The sequence below is a fragment of the Schistocerca piceifrons genome, chromosome X (genome assembly GCF_021461385.2).
Source record: "Schistocerca piceifrons isolate TAMUIC-IGC-003096 chromosome X, iqSchPice1.1, whole genome shotgun sequence".
In the NCBI taxonomy this organism is placed as follows: domain Eukaryota; kingdom Metazoa; phylum Arthropoda; class Insecta; order Orthoptera; family Acrididae; genus Schistocerca; species Schistocerca piceifrons.
The window spans coordinates 586,293,990-586,311,790 of NC_060149.1; positions in this window are offsets into that span (position 1 = coordinate 586,293,990).

A 17,801-nucleotide genomic window follows, 5' to 3' on the forward strand; every position below is an offset into this window, starting at 1 on the left:
GTAAATGCTAAAATTGTTTGATCCTACAACGATCTTATGTGATTTTTTTTTTTTTTTTTTTTTAGACATCTGTATTATCTTTCCCATGTTCCTATTCTCTTAGTTTCCTACCCATATATACTGTTTAATATGTAGCTTGTTTTAATTTTATCACTGTTAAGTTTTGAGGGCATGCTTAAATATTGTGACTAGGTACATCAATTACTTATATTTGCTGCCTGATTGAAATTGTCACTATTTTTATAGTTTCATGATTTGATTTTAACTCACCAAATATTTTTTATCTCTCTATGAAAATATTATAGAACAAGTCTTTCAATTTACCAGATTTTCTAAATAATTTCATTGGAGTGCATCAGTAGCTGCTAGTTTTATTTTTATTGTGGGTAAAAGTGTCAGCAGCAGAAACTTCATATTGTGTATATGGAATGAGTGCTGATAAAAAAAATTTTTTATCATAATTCATACAGTTTTATGTACCAAAATGATGTTAAAAATGTTAATTTCACTTTTAAACCGAGGTCTTCATGTCCTCAGTGACAGGAGAATATATATATATAAAAACTGGTCATGTATGTCGATTAATTTAATTCACTATATTTTTTGTGGTTTATATTTTTTGTAATGTATCGAAAATACAGTTTGAGTAACCAATGACTTATCTGCAGTATCATACTGTGGTATTATTCATTCCATACAATTTCGATAGCTAGTGATATACTCTAGAGTGTTTCATACATTCCTATGAGTAGTAGCAGTTTTCGATTCTGGTTTGTAATGGTTGCTCTAGCACTAATCTGCATTGTTATGAGCAAGAAACAAATGTTAATTTATGTCAAGCCTCGAGGCTCTTCTTATTCTGATCACAAGGAATATTGACTGAGTGATGGGCATCAGAAACATTTATATATTTTCTCAAATTTTTGGATACAGAAACAGAATGTGATGGAATAAATAAATGTCTTTTCTGTGTAGCACAATATTTTTAACAGAGACAAAACTAGAAAATGATGCTGTCATCTGTTGACATATTTAAATACTGATGGGAAGATTTAAGAAATTTTTGAAATGTCAGTACATTTAGCACTGTCCATCATTCAGTCTCATTTCTTTATCAGCATGATACTAACTGGTTTAGGCATAGTCTTGTAATTAAATATATGAAATAAACTTCTTATGTATGCGTTGGTTACAGAATTTCTTCAAAGATCCTTGGAATACATTTGACTTCATCACTGTTATTGGCAGCATTGTAGATGTTTTAGTTATTGAATTTGGGGTGAGTATTAAAATGACTACCTTTCTACTAATTTTAGAATAAATAGAGGATTTGAAGGTTTATTTATAACAAAGCATCCACACTTCAAAATGTTATATACATAGTACAATTTAAGAAACTGTTACATGTATTTTACACATACTGTAATAACAGCAGTGATAAAAGGGCAAAAGTTTGACAATCTACTAGAAAGCATGACTTTTCTGCTTCCTTATAAATCATTAATGATGAACAGCTACAATTCTATGATATTTTAAAGAACCAAACACAGCTAAAGAGCCATGGTTTGTCTATAAGAATAGAGTTGAGTTCCAATAATGGGCTGAGGTTTCTGGAGGAGGTAGAACTCTAAATCTTTCATTTTCTTTCTCTTTTTATGTGTATGTGTCTAACAATTGAGAAATATACATTAGATGAATAAAATGGCTATAATTAAGTGCCTTTGAAGGCTTTTTTGACTAGTCATGTATAATGATTAGATGTTTTGCCTATGGGGGAGACCTAGAGTTCCACATGTCTTGTCATTACTCTGAATTATACAGTAAATTATGTTCTCCTTTTATACACAGAATAGCTGTTGTTAATTTTCTGTTTGTTTATTAGTGCAAGGTACTGTATATACATACTCTTTTACCATTAATGACTTGACAACAGATCTTCTTCTCTCTCTCTTTTTTTTCCCATGATGGTTTTTCCTCATGTTGTAGTTCATATCTGTGGTCGTTTTGTTCTCTCTGTTTTGTAATAAAGCAAACATTTCTATGGGCATTTTGGGGCAGTCTGTTCTTGCATTAAACCATCATGTGAGGTCTTTAAAGACAGATTCTGCTTGGTTGTACATTTGGCATTTGATTTTAGACTCTCCCAGTTTCGTAAGCCACATGATTTGGTCCTTCCCATTAGGAAGCAAAATACCATCATGATGAAAATTGGAAGGAGTTGTCAGGAATTGGTTGTGCATTATACTCTGCGTACCATCATGTGTCCTCCTCCATATTTCAGTAACTAAACACTACACTGTGGTAGATGTACTTACAAGAGATTCACCATGTCTGTTGCATCCTTCAGTCATCTTATTTTGTTCATTTGTCAGGTTATGTGGGATTATGTGTGACCATGTAAGCCATAGCTACATGGCCATGGAGTAAGTCTCTACATAGTTTATAAAATGTAGATTAGAAGAATTACAAAGGAAATAAATCAGAGATCTATAAAAAAACAATAAAATGTGAGAGACTGCATGAACAAATAACACATTACTAAGCAAAGTTCTCAACTACTGTGAGGAACTCTTGTACATAACGGAAAGAGTATGCCACAACAAAACCTCTCAGGTTACTTTTCAAGACTGGGGGTTTATCATTCTTTGTTTTTAATTCTACTGGAAGCTTATGGAAGATGCAATCTAACAACAGTTCTGCTGGATGGCAGAAAATGAAACCTGCTGAATAGTGCACACCTTTCTGTATAGTGCTTAAGGAAGTGTAATCCAAGTTTAAATCATTTTTCTGTGTAGTGTTCTGTGAATGAATGTTGGAGTTCCTTCTGAATGAATCAGTAATGTCAACAATAACTCCCACAATGGAATATATGTACAGGGACTGGAATGTTAGAATTCCGAGACACCTGAAAGTAGGCCTATGCAAATTTAAAAAATCGACGTCACAAATCTGCCTGAGCATCCTTTTCTAGGCTAATAAAATTCTTGGCAAGTGTACAGACACTAAAGGAAATAATACAATGAAAGTAAACAAAGTTAACAAACCTCAGTTTTTCAGTGTCAGGTACAGCAGTGATTATTGGTAGTGAAGATAGGAGCATTTAGTTTTTGCACACGCTCTTGAATGTCAGAAAGCTTTCCATTTATCCTCAGACTTAAGAATTTATAATGATTGACTTCACTAACTGTTATACCACCTTGGCTAAAAAAAAAGTGCTTTTACAAGAGTTTTGTGTCAGAAATTGTATACAATGCGTTAATCTGTGACCTGAAAGCCACATGATGTTGTTACCAACTATCTTATTAGCTAGATCATTCACATTACATTACATGTCACTCATAATAACACTTATGTCATCTGCAAAGAGAAGTTGTTTTGAATTGGTTTTCGTATTTAGTAATTGAGTGTTGATATAAATACAAAGAAAAGCACACTCGAAACAGAGCCATGTGGCACCGTGCAACCTTGCATGATGCCTCAGACTGAAATCTCTCTTCTTTTTATTGACATTGGAGGATAACATTTTCCTTTCTCCCTGATCCCTTAATGTTCCATCTTGTGCAAAAGTATTGCATGGTCCATACTATCAAATGCTGTATAATCGTGGGATCACTACCTGTTAATCTCTAGTCTTGAAATAGTATGGGAAATTTCTTGTGCCTCTGTGAAATAACACCCATTTGTAGCATAAACTTGGGACAAGCTATCCTGTGATTTCATTCTTCATTACAGAGGTTGTCTAGACAATATATTTGACGAATAGTCAGAATTTGCTACAGAATTGGACAGTAATGATGAGATTTTTCAGAACTATTCTTCAGAGTGAAAAGAGATAATAAAGTGAGATGTAGGCTCAATTATTTGAAAGGAAACATTGACTAAGAATTTATAACTATATTTCGTCTGTCAAAGGAATCTGTACTCAGTCTTTTTAATCTTGAAAATGGGAAACTGGATCATATGAGTGAAAGTGAGTTTCATCTACATCTACATTTATACTCCGCAAGCCACCCAACTGTGTGTGGCGGAGGGCACTTTACATGCCACTGTCATTACCTCCCTTTCCGGTTCCAGTTGCGTATGGTTTGTGGGAAGAACGACTGCCGGAAAGCCTCCGTGCCCACTCGAATCTCTCTAATTTTACATTTGTGATCTCCTCGGGAGGTATAAGTAGGGGGAAGCAAGCTATTTGATACCTCATCCAGAAACGCACCCTTTCGAAACCTGGACAGCAAGCTACACCACGATGCAGAGCACCTCTCTTGCAGAGTCTGCCACTGGAGTTTGCTAAACATCTTCGTAACACTATCGCACTTACCAAATAACCCTGTGACAAAACACGCCGCTCTTCTTTGGATCCTCTCTATCTCTTCTGTCAACCCGACCTGGTATGGATGCCACACTGATGAGCAATACTCAAGTATAGATCGAACGAGTGTTTTGTAAGCCACCTCCTTTGTTGATGGACTACATTTTTTTAAGGACTCTCCCAATGAATCTCAACCTGGTACCCGCCTTACCAACAATTAATTTTATATGATCATTCCGCTTCAAATCATTCCGCACGCATACTCCCAGATATTTTACAGAGGTAACTGCTACCAGTGTTTGTTCAGCTATCATATAATCATACAATAAAGGATCCTTCTTTCTATGTATTCGTAATATGTTTTATTTGTCTATGTTAAGGGTCAGTTTCCACTCCCTGCACTAAGTGCCTATCCGCTGCAGATCTTCCTGCATTTTGCTACAATGTTCTAATGCTGCAACTTCTCTGTATACTACAGCGTCATCTGCGAAAAGCCACATGGAGCTTCCGACACTATCTACTAGGTCATTTATATATATTGTGAAAAGCAATGGTACCATAACACTCCCCTGTGGCACGCCAGAGGTTACTTTAATGTCTGTAGACGTCTCTCCATTGAGAACACCATGCTGTGTTCTGTTTGCTAAAAACTCTTCAATCCAGCCACACAGCTGGTCTGATATTCCGTAGGCTCTTACTTTGTTTATCACACGACAGTGCAGAACTGTATTAAATGCCTTCCGGAAGTCAAGGAAAATAGCATCTACCTGGGAGCCTGTATCTAATATTTTCTGGGTCTCATGAACAAATAAAGTGAGTTGGGTCTCACACGATCTCTGTTACCGGAATCCATGTTGATTCCTACAGATTAGATTCTGGGTTTCCAGAAACAACATGATATGTGAGCAGAAAACATGTTCTAAAATTCTACAACAGATCAACGTGAGAGATATAGGTCTATAGTTTTGCACAACTGCTCAACGACCCTTCTTGAAGACTGGGACTACCTGTGCTCTTTTCCAATCATTTGGAACCTTCCGTTCCTCTAGAGACTTGCGGTACACGGCCGTTAGAAGGGGGGCAAGTTCTTTCGCGTACTCTGTGTAGAATCGAATTGGTATCCCGCCAGGTCCAGGGGACTTTCCTCTGTTGAGTGATTCCAGTTGCTTTTCTATTCCTTGGACACTTATTTTGATGTCAGCCATTTTTTTGTTTGTGCGAGGATTTAGAGAAGGAACTGCAGTGCAGTCTTTCTCTGTGAAACAGCTTTGGAAAAAGGTGTTTAGTATTTCAGCTTTACACGTTTCATCCTCTGTTTCAATGAAATTATCATCCCAGAGTGTCTGGATATGCTGTTTTGATCCACTTACTGAAAGACCAGAACTTCCTAGGATTTTCTGTCAAGTCAGTACGTAGAATTTTACTTTCGAATTCAATGAACGCTTCATGCATAGCCCTCCTTACGCTAACTTTGACATCGTTCAGCGTCTGTTTGTCTGAAAGGTTTTGGCTGCGTTTAAATTTGCAATGAAGCTCTCTTTGCTTTCGTAGTAGTTTCCTAACTTTGTTGTTGAACCACGGTGGGTTTTTCCTGTCCCTCACATTTTTACTCGGTACGTACCTGTCTAAAACGCATTTTACGATTGCCTTGAACTTTTTCCATAAACACTCAATGTTGCCAGTGTCGGAACAGAAATTTTCGTTTTGCTCTGATAGGTAGTCTGAAATCTGCCTCCCATTACTCTTGCTAAACAGATAAACCTTCCTCCCTTTTTTTATATTCCTATTTACTTCCATATTCAGGGATGCTGCAACGGCCTTATGATCACTGATTCCCTGTTCTGCGCTTACAGAGTCGAAAAAATCGGGTCTGTTTGTTATCAGTAGGTCCAAGATGTTATCTCCACGAGTCGGTTCTCTGTTTAATTGCTCGAGGTAATTTTCGGATAGTGCACTCAGTATAATATCACTCGATGCTCTGTCCCTACCACCCGTCCTAAACATCTGAGTGTCCCAGTCTATATCTGGTAAATTGAAATCTCCACCTAAGACTATAACATGCTGAGAAAATTTTTGTGAAATGTATTCCAGATTTTCTCTCAGTTGGTAAAAGGAGCCAATTATTAACCTAGCTCAGTTGTTGAGTGTAACCTCCACCCATAATAATTCACAGGAACTATCCACTTCTACTTCACTAAAGGATAAACTACTACTAACAGCGACAAACATGCCCCCACCGGTTGCATGCAATCTATTCTTTCTAAACACCATCTGTGCCTTTGTAAAAATTTTGGCAGAATTTATCTCTGGCTTCAGCCAGCTTTCCGTACCTGCCCTGGTGTCACGTAGGATAGTTTTACTGTGTACTGTATCTGCAGTACAAGGCACTAGCTGGGACACATTTTATAGTTTTATTTAGTAAATAAACTGATCATTTGTCCAGTAATGCTGAAAGAGCCACAAATTAATCTGCAGCTAAATATTTTCATGTACTTGTGTTTAGCAAAGACAGTGGAAAACAGGCATAAAATAATGAAAACTTCCCCTCTCGGGACTTACAGCTGGGTAGAACATGCAAACTTTTTTCTTTTCTGTGCTTTGATGCTAGAGGCCATTTCTAATGTTCTCACAGTGGTTGTACTTGTATAGCAAACAATATTATTCCACCCTCTCCCTTAAGAGATAGTGTTTTCTGTAATCAATGCAACTGTGTCTTTGTATTATTTAATCTAAGTATTAGAATGATGGGCTCATTAATGATAGAAAGAAGCAAAACTCTCTCTCACCTAGCATCATGTTCATTACTTTTGCATAGGTTTTTGTGAACCAAATAGATAATATTTTAGTGCCGTTCTGAATGTGTCTCTCAATTTTGGTCAGAGTCAATTTGATGGTGGTGTTACCTATAACATCTATGACTGATATTGACTTAAACAGACTTCAGTTGTCACACAGGTTGTCTCATGTCATTTTTCTTTCAAAGAGTCTATTTCATCAGTGATGCAGTTGTTGCTTCTGACTCACATATACTTTTCTTGAGCAGATTACTTCTGTCTGTTGGAGAATTGCATTGGTATCGACAAAAGGAAAGCCAATAGGACTATTTTTAGGATCTCACAATCCACTTTTTTCTTTAGCCCTGCCTACATGATGCGTCCAAACATACAGGAGGAACCTAGTAGAGCACAAAGAGTTTTTTCAGAATGTCTTCATTTCCACCATGATGGTGTCATAAATTATACCCTATAAAAATGAATTCCTCAGGTGGTGAAACCATCATCTAATCTGCAGTACATACAATGCTATCCTTTCTTCCAGGAGTGCTAGTTTTGCAAGGTTTGCAGGAGAGCTTCTGTGACATTTGGAAGGTAGGAGACGATATACTGGCAGATGTGAAGCTGTGAGGACACGGCGTGAGTTGTGCTTGGGTAGGTCAGCTGGTAGAGCACTTGCCCGCAAAAGGCAAAGGACCCGAGTTTGAGTCTCAGTCTGGCACACAGTTTTAATCTGCCAGGAAGTTTCTAATTGTAATAGATTATTTGGAAATCTTGTGTGCTGTCCTATAGCTTGCACGAAATAAGTACCAGAATGTTGACAACATTCACATTTCAGACATTTTTCAATGGCTATGAAATGGATGACATCATACAGTGTAAAAATTTAAAATATTTATAAATACATTTTGGTGGACACTGCCTGTGGATTATGTGGCAACAGTTACTACACTCAATAGCATGACTCTGGGTTGATTCCTTTCAGTATAAATATCTGTGCACTCTGTAGAGAGTGAATAGGTTTTTCTTTGAAAATTCAAACTCCCCTGCACATCCTTCAAATATTAGGACTTTACAGTCTTTTGATATGACAACTCCTTTGAATAAAACACCAAATTATATAAATAGACACTCTTCCCATCTGGAATGAACTCCCTGCATAGAAATTGCTTAATATGTATCCTCCAAAACAAGCTTTACATAAATGATGCTTTGAGATACACAGAAGTTAAAATTCAGATGTATTAGAAGTTCATCTATTGTATCACAAATTCCTCTAATAGTTTGGTAAAATAAGCTTACTGAGCATTCTGATCTGCACTTCCCACTTATTGAACTAACAAGGAACCTCCCTCATGCAGGTATACCTCTGATCTGACTTCATCCTTAAAAAGGCCTAGCCCTTCTACGTATTATCACAGGAATTTGATGTATACTTTCACTTAAAAGCTGAACCAACCATCCCTTTCCAATGCTATTCAGGTGTAGACTATTTCTAGTATAACTCAACGTATTGCTGAAACTTGTATCTTGTCAGCACTCATCAGTACCACCCGAAGTCCTATAGTAACTCACCTCATAACACTGTCTATACAGGTTGATTTAATGCTAAAACAGTTGTACAAAGTGAACATTAATTTTCTGAGTTGGAATAGCAATTCTGTTCAAATTACCACTTATACCATATGCCAATCCCCACCAAGACTATTCCCAGGCCCATATCCTCAAACTATCACTATCTGATCCTCTTTCATTCAGTCTCTAGACAGAGCTTCTAAGCCTTCTGTCACCTTACTGAGTCCTGGTGACTTAGTACTCCTTATGTAATGTCCACTGCAACTGTTGGTCTACATATGTATGTACTGAAAATGTTGGTTGCATTCTTCTGTTAACGTCACCTAAGCACTGGTTTGTTGGCAAAGGTTTCTATCCTGGAGTGCCACCTTTGCCAGTCAATCAATGCCATAGCAAAGTAGCAGCTACAGCTCCTTTGTTCAACAGGAGTGAGGTGTGCTGGTGACAGCTGTATATATCAGGTGCACTGCTGCCACATAAATTATGTCAGTGATAGATTAGTGTTTGGTAATCTAAGTTTTTCTGTGATACTACTGTGATGAAAACTTGTATTTACAGTTCTCATCTGAGGGAAAAGCTTTCTAATTGCCAGTTACTGAAGAAGGATGCAACAATAGGAGTTGGAGAGCTGGTCATCCCCTCTCAGCCACCTCATTTGTTGCTCTGAAGTGTATTAGTGTGCAGATTAAGATCATTCTTGAAGTTGGATAGACTGTACCACAAACCAAGCTAAAATATTATAAATATGACATCAATTAATGTAATTTGGCTTGAGATCATCAAATGAAAATACTGTAGAAAGGCCACAATGTATAGGTGACTAAAAGGATTGGCAGCAGTATGTATTCTTGTAAGTAACTCAAAACACAACTTAAAAACAAATTTTTCAAACTTTGTTGGTAACCCTCCCAACTTCCATTCTAGAAAGTTAAATAAATTAATACAACAAAAGGTACTTTTTCTAAGTGTTTGTCAGTAACAAATAACGCTTTACTAGCATCATACAAGTTTGCATGTATAGTTACAAAGTATAAAATGCTCCCTATCACTCCAGAACAACTATCAGTTAAATCTACCAGTTAATCCACATTTAAAGAATATCTCAATTTGAGAGTCAGTGTGGAAACTACTTTCAAATTTGTGTTTGTATAATATTACCATCAGTTTCCATACAGTCTTAATGCAGAATTAATTGAATAACTAAAGGAAATGAATTTAGGTTGCAGCTTGATGAGCCCAAGGACATTTATAGAGGTGCATACTGGATTTGTCACATATGGTTCTTAGATATTTCCATTGTGGAGGGCATCTCTATTGTAAAAGTATTACTACAAGTTAAAAAAAAAACACCCCAGGACCATTTCAGTATACTGAATACATTTATGTTTGAAAATAACTGTGAAAGGATAAAGTGCGTTTATGTTTGTACTGACATGGGTTATTCACTGTCCAACTGTTATGGATGATTGCAGACCATTATTTGAAACAAAACTCCAGATTCACTTTGGAATCATGGCAATGTTCACAAAGAAGCGCTCAAATCGGAGTAGTTAAATACTCCACTGTATGTAATCTTAAAATGTTTGTTGATTACAGAAAATTATGTAAAAACTCAGCCAGTGCAAGTAGGGTTGTTCAAAAATTTGTGTGAAAATATGTGAGCTGAATACATATGTTTGTTTTATTACTGCTACTCATACTGACTGTTATGAAGCAATGTATTGCTTCATATGTTTCAACCATGACAAAAAAAATGCACATTTCTCTTCAAGAAGGAAAGGCACGAGTGTGCTGAAAAAATTTATAGAAGGTTTTTCCCCCCTCATTAACATATTAGTGTTGCAGATTTAAGTTTTTTGAAAAATGGAGAGAAGAGGAAAAAATGATAAATAATGGAGATTCAGGGTAGTATGGATGATTATTTTCCCTTGTTCTACCAATTTGTAGTCACCAGCGAAGTTAATTTATCTTGGAATTTACATTCTGCTTCTGAAGATCACTTAACACAGCATGTAAAAAACAGCAGCAGGAGACAATGGTGTGTGTGAGTTGTATTCGTGTGAACGTTTGTGTGTGTTCTCTACTTCAGAGGAAGGCCTTTTGGCTGAAAGCTTGTTGTGCCTGTCAGCGACTCAACATCTCCACTACATGGTGAGTAGAAATCTATCCTTTTCATAAGATTACCATCATTCCATCTTGGATTTTCCATTGTTTGAAAAAAAAAAAAAAAAAAAAAAAAGATCCATAAATTTATATGTATTCAAGACCACTTTAGAGCCAAAGCTCTACCTGACAGTACTTATTTACAAAAGAAAACTTATTGAGTGGTTTATCACAGTGCCAAAGCCAAAATTTGGCATTATGGAACCTCATGATTGTTGCATATCAGTAAAAGACGAAAATCCATTGCTTAGTAGTGAAGCTACTAGTGAACATTACTTCCATTAGCAACATCCTATTAGTGTGATGCTGGTTTTTTCAGTCACTATAATAAAGTACAAATATCATCACAAAATTAACAGGAAATAAGGTTAGCTGTATACATTTAGATTCTGAGATTTGAGGAGTTGTGAAGAGAACAAGCAACTCGGGCACCCATGTATTATATTAATGATAAATGTACTCAGTCGTTCATAATTTTAAAAGATTTATTATTATATTTCTAAACTAATGTATCTGTGTCAGCTGAGCTTTTCAACTGCATTAGATAAAACAATGTTTTTACTTCAGGCACTGTCAGTAAATTCTGACATGTTAAGGGCCTAGGGAACCAAAGAAGTGTGGGAACCACTGCTCTAGAATCCTTCCAGTGACATATTTCTTATTGTTTAAAATGTTGGAAAGAACTGATTTCATGATCCTTTTCAATGTACCACACATTTTCCATTGAATAAGATGTAAACACCTATGTAGAATAGTACAACTACTGACATCACTCCTGACACCAGTTCAGAGTCTGTACCTGTATTTTCTAACTTAGCTAGCCAATTTGACTTCATCATATGCTAAACACACCAACAGTAAATGCCTGTGAATGTTTTTGCCCTCTGTGGTTGAAAGTAAGACTTTATATCTCCCTTGTATTTTCACTTCCCACTACTTTACGTACTACTGAATTGAAAGAACTTGCCCAAAATATCATAACAGGAGGAGCAAAACAACTGACACTAATTCTTCATCTTTCAGATAATCTGAGCTCTTGTTGTAGACTATTCCAACCACTGTATCAAATAATTATGTCTGCTGAGTATTCAGGGTGCTATTCTGGCTTATGATGTGCTTTAGTGATCTACAGATCAATGAGAGAGAGAGAGAGATTCCTTGTACAGTGGCATACATTAAGATTTTCATATAAACAAATCTGAGGAAAATATGAACATTTGTTCGTGTGACAGTGGCCACCTTTTTCTATGCTACAATGTGACCATTTACGACAAATTCAGAAAATAAATATGGTGGCAGACAGAAAATTTCCTTTTACTATCACCATATTAATGAAATGTCTTAATCATCAAATGTATCTTCTGTCAGTGCCACATTATTTCTCATTATTTATATTTTTTTTGCATGTAGTCATCAAATGATGACTTACGCACATGTACTATTTGTTCACAAGGTTACTGCATATCATAGCTGTGTACATTGGTTTAATACAAATAAAATTTTAACTACAAAGATACTATATATCTTTTATATAAATATATAGTGTTTTGAGAAATTAAAGATTATGTAGTAAGGTAATACGTGGTCCACTCACATTAATGTGGCCACCGCTTATGTTCAACATCAAAGTGCAATAGCCTCCACAGATGGCATATGGCAGCACTAGCAGTGAAAGCCATATAAATGGTGTCCGGGAGGAACATGGATAACAGTTCAGTCATTGTCGTAATGTGAAAACACAGTTATTTATCTGACATCCTTAAGGTGCATGATTATTGTCTTTCAAGCCAGATCATTGTCTTTCAAGCCAAGGGTGGAAGCATTTCTAGGAGGGCTATGTTTGTAAACTGGTCATGTGCTTTCATGGTTAAAGCATGCTGTGCATGGCAAAATGATGCTATCCAAAACCGCTGCCAAGACAGCTGTGGTGCACCACAGGACACAGATGACAGGGGTGAACGACAGCTGTGAAGACATGTACAGGCGAATAGATGTGCAGCTGTTGAGCAACTGACCGCCCAGGTGAACCGAGGGGCTACCAACAGTGTTTCCTCAATGGCTGTTCTGTGAACATTGCTGTGTATGAGCCTGATTTATGCACCTGTGCCGACTGCTGCTCATTGGCAACAAAGGCTGCAATTTGCACACCAATAGCACAACTGGACATCCACTGAGTGGTAACAAGTAGTCTCTGTAGATGAATCGTGGTTTATGCTCCTTTGGATAGATGGTCGTTGACGCACAAGATGTGAAATGTATGAAAGCAAAGATTCCAGGCCAGAGGTGAGAGCATTATGTTCTGAGGAATGTTTTCATGTTATTCCATGGATGAGCTTGTCATTCTGGAAGGCTCATTTTATCAACAGAAGTATGCATCTATCCTTGGGGACCATGTCCACCCCTATGTGCAGTTAGTTTTTCCTCAGCATGATGGCACTACCAACAAGACAATGCAACATGTCACACATATCTCAGTGTACCTGCACGGTTCAAACAGCACCAAGATGAGCCTACCCTACTCCTGCAACCACCAAACTCCTCGGATTTAAACCCAATTGAGAATCTGTGGGTCAGCCTTGATTGGGCTGTTCAGCCAGGCGTACTCAGCCGAGACACCTAGCAAAGTTGGCCAGGACACTGGAGCCGGCATGGCTCCACCTCCCTGGCAGTGCTTTCCAGAATGTCATTGACACTCTTCCTGTGTGTCTCATAGCAGTCCACGCTGCAAAATATGGTTATTCAGGCTTTTTGACAGGTGGTAACATTAATGTGACTGGACAGCGCACTTTCTACACTTAGTTGCGAGTTTTTATGTGTGCATCTGACTTACAATTTCTGTCCTTCAACTCCTTCATTCTACATCTATATTTATACTCCACAAGCCACCCAATGGTGTGTGGCAGAGGGCACTTTATGTGCCACTGTCATCACCTCCCTTTCCTGTTCCAGTTGTGTATGGTTCGTGGGAAGAATGACTGCCGGAAAGCCTCCTAGTGTGCTGGAATCTCTATAATTTTACATTCGTGATCTCCTCGGGAGGTATAAGTAGGGGAAGCAACACACCCTCTCGAAACCTGGACAGCAAGCTACACTGCGATGCAGAGCACCTCTCTGCATCTACTTTCATAGCTTCTTTCACTGCTTTGAAAAATTTACACACACACACACACACACACACACACACACACACACACACACACACACAGGATCACAACAGGTCTCCATGTACCTCAGACTATGTATCAGCTTAACAGCTCGCTTTTATAGCACCAGTGTTCTGTTCAAGTGGACACAAGCAGCACAATAACTGTCTCATAGTATACCATTTTCAGCAATTTATTTCATTCTATTTTGGACAGCTGGCTTAGGAAGTATAATGCATTGCTTGCTTTTCCACGCACAAAGTTTCCATGGTTTACTCATTGACGATTTCCATCTCAGTGCAGACCAAGTAATTTGCACTCTTCAGTGTCTATGTACAAAATTTTGCAAATTTTTCTGTACTCTGTGGAATGCCTGCTTTGAAATCCTGTAACTGTGGTTCTGTACTATTGGTTTTTAGGCATTGGTTACTTAAAAGTTTAGTCAGTTTTATGTTTCATGTGCTGAACAATGTGTTATCTCCTTCCAGTCACCACCATAGATGAGCAGAGAAGTGTTGTCAGCTGAAGTAATTATCTGGGAATTAGAATGTTGTATAATGTCATTTGCATATATGAGAAAAATAAATGGTCCTAGTATTGAACCCTGTGGCTTACCCTGCATTACTGTTTCAGTCGTAGACCTAATGTTGAGTTTTTCCACACTGTTCTGATAGATGCTTACATATGTGTCACCTGTCACATATGTGGACGTATCAGGGGTCCTATATCACTCCAACTGTACATGTCCCACAACACTACAGAGCCTCCACCAGCCAGCTTGAACAGTCCCCTGCTAACTTGCAGGGTCCACGGATTCATGATGCTGTATCCATAACCGTACACATCCTCTGCTCGATACAATTTGAAGCAAGACTCTTCTGACCAGGCAATGTGTTTCCAGTCATCAACAGTCCAATGTCGATATTGACAGACCCAGGCGAGGCATAAAGCTTTGTGTCGTGCATTCACCGAGAATACATGAGTGGGCCTTTGGCTCTGAAAGCCCATATCGATGATGTTTCATTGAATGGTTCACAATCCGACACTTGTTGATGGCCCAGCATTGAAATCTGCAGCAATTTGTGGAAAGGTTGCACTTCTGTCACGTTGAATGATTCTCGTAAGTCGTCGTTGGTCCTGTTTGTGCAGGATCTTTTTCCAGCTGCAGCGATGTCAGAGATTTGATGTTTTGCCAGATTCCTGATATTCATGGTACACTGGTTGTACGGGAAAATCCCCAATTCATCGCTACCTTGATGCAGTGTCACATCGCTCGTGGGCTGATTATAACATGACGTTCAAACTAACTTAAATCTTGATAACCTGTCATTGTAGCAGCAGTAGCCAATTTAACAACTGCGCCAGGTACATGTCTTATGTAGGTGCTGCTGAATCCAGCGCTGTATTTTTGCCTGTTTACATATATCTGTATTTGAATACACATGCCTATACGTTTCTTTGGTGCTTCAGTGTAGTTAATTACAGAATTTGTGCAAAAATTCTGTGACACTTGTTATGGTGTCATTGTGCCAGAATAAATGACTCAAGGATTTTACTAAATTTGACCATTGATGATATTGGTCTGTAGTTAGATGTTTCTTCCTTTGATCCTTTGTTATGTAGTGGTTTGAGAATCATTCTTTTCAGAGCACTGAAAAATATGCCTTCTGTGATGCTAAAATTAGTGAGATACAGTATGTATTTGGTTTAACCATAAAATTTGTGCTTTTTTAAATTACTGTGCTGGAAAGATCATCTACCTGAAATGCTTAGTAGATATGTGACTGCAGCTGTGGTGCCAGTTGGCTAGAGAAAATGCTTGTTGACAATGTTACAAAAAGTTTGTTCGCCTTGGGTCAAATGACCTTTATATCGTATTTTTTGCTTCCTCTATTGTATTTGTATGGCTGGGAGAATGGCGTGCTGACCACATACCCCTCCGTATCCACATCCAGTGATGCCTGTGGGCTGAGGATGACATACGGCCAATCAGTACCATTGGGCCTTCTTGGCCTGTTCAGGTGGAATTTAGCTTTTTCTATTATATTTATACATGTTGTATGATATTTGACAGTGAAGGTCCAAGAGGCACATCTTATATTTTCTGAGTGTGATAATAATATTTCACATTTACAGTAACATATTCAAAATTTATGTAGCTTTCACTGTTTTCTGAATATTCTTGAATCCTAAAGTAACTTTAACACTAATTAAGAATGCAAGTTGTATGCCCATTCTGTGAGATGTTATTTCGCTTATGACTCTCACATGCTGTTGCACATTATTTTGTATCAATTTTATTTAATAAATAAATGATTACTTAAAGTTTTTACACTTTTTACATGCAAATTATTGCAGTGTCATTGTTTGTACATACTTAATCTGATACCTTTCATTGTTATCTTTTAGTGAAAACCTGATTGACAGCTGTAAAAAGGTGCATTCATTAGTTAAATTTTACTGTGCACTTACTAATACATTTGAAATATGCATTTGATCTTTCAGAGTTTACCTATACCACACTGTCAGATGACTCCACTGTGAAAGTTCTTTAAAATGGTGCATACAGGTTAGCTGTAACATATGTGGTTGTGTGGAAATCAGTGTATGACAGGTCACAGAGCAGAGAAAATCTGCACAGTTTAATGCCAGTTCTGCAATCATAACCACCAGTTACGTGACAACTTTCAAACATGTGACATGCATGAGATGACAGATCTTGTGTGTGCTTCTCCTTGTCTCTTTAATTATTCTGTCTGCTCTCTGAACTCACTCAGCTCTGTTCATTTTTGGATTTGGGTCTTACTGGCAATCATATAGCCTTGCTCAATGTAGCTCTTGGTCACAGTTTGGTGTTGGTCCTTCATTCATGTGTACAGATCTTTGGTGGTTAAGCTCACATAAGTGGATATTCAGAAGTTGCAACTTACTTAGTATATGACATGGCTTCATTTATAGGTAACCCTGCCTCCGAGAGAGAATAGGAAATATGTGGTATGAAACTAGAACTGATTTTGCTGACAAGGGAACTGCCTGTCGCACATCCAAAACCGAACACAGATCAAACATGAAAACAGGAAGAAGGTGTACTGAATGGTGGAGAGGGGGGGAGGGGGGGGGGGGGGACAGTGAAAAACAGTGAAGACTCCAAGCTTAACAAGTGCAATAATGAGGGAAACTGAATAGCAGTGGGGCTGTGGTTAGTGGTTAGTAAAGCAGGTTCGAAACTCCCATGTGCCATTTATTTTTTTTTTTTTTTTTTTTTTTCACAACATTATGAACTGTCTGTTCAGTCACTGAAATGTCTGTTCTCTTTCTGTAGTCTTGGCAGTAGTCATACTATACATTGGTTATAGAATGTAAGTCATGTGGTAAGAATATGTTACTGTTGCAAGTAAACATGATGAGTAGTGAGAGCAGACTAGATACCATATAGATGTCTCAAGGAATTAAAACAAAATAAATGGGTGTGAACTATGTTGCAACAAAGGAGTTCAAGTCAGAACTTCCAAAATGGAATGCAAATCCAAAAACATTAAAAACGTGTTTTGACAGAGCACAGAGAAACTGTGATTGTGAAACTTGCATTCATTTGTTGCAGCTTATGTGACAAACTATTATTTTTTCATTATTTCCATGGGAGTTATTACAATCATGTTCATATGAACACCTACATCAGACTAGGAGGCATATCTCAGTCACTCACCAGGATCACAAATTAGGTGTGTCAGTAAGAGATTAATATCATATGACACACGTACTGTTGCTAATGCTACGTATGACACACCAGATGTGATTTCCAGTGGAGGATTCAGTTGACTTGTCACCTTGTCATCA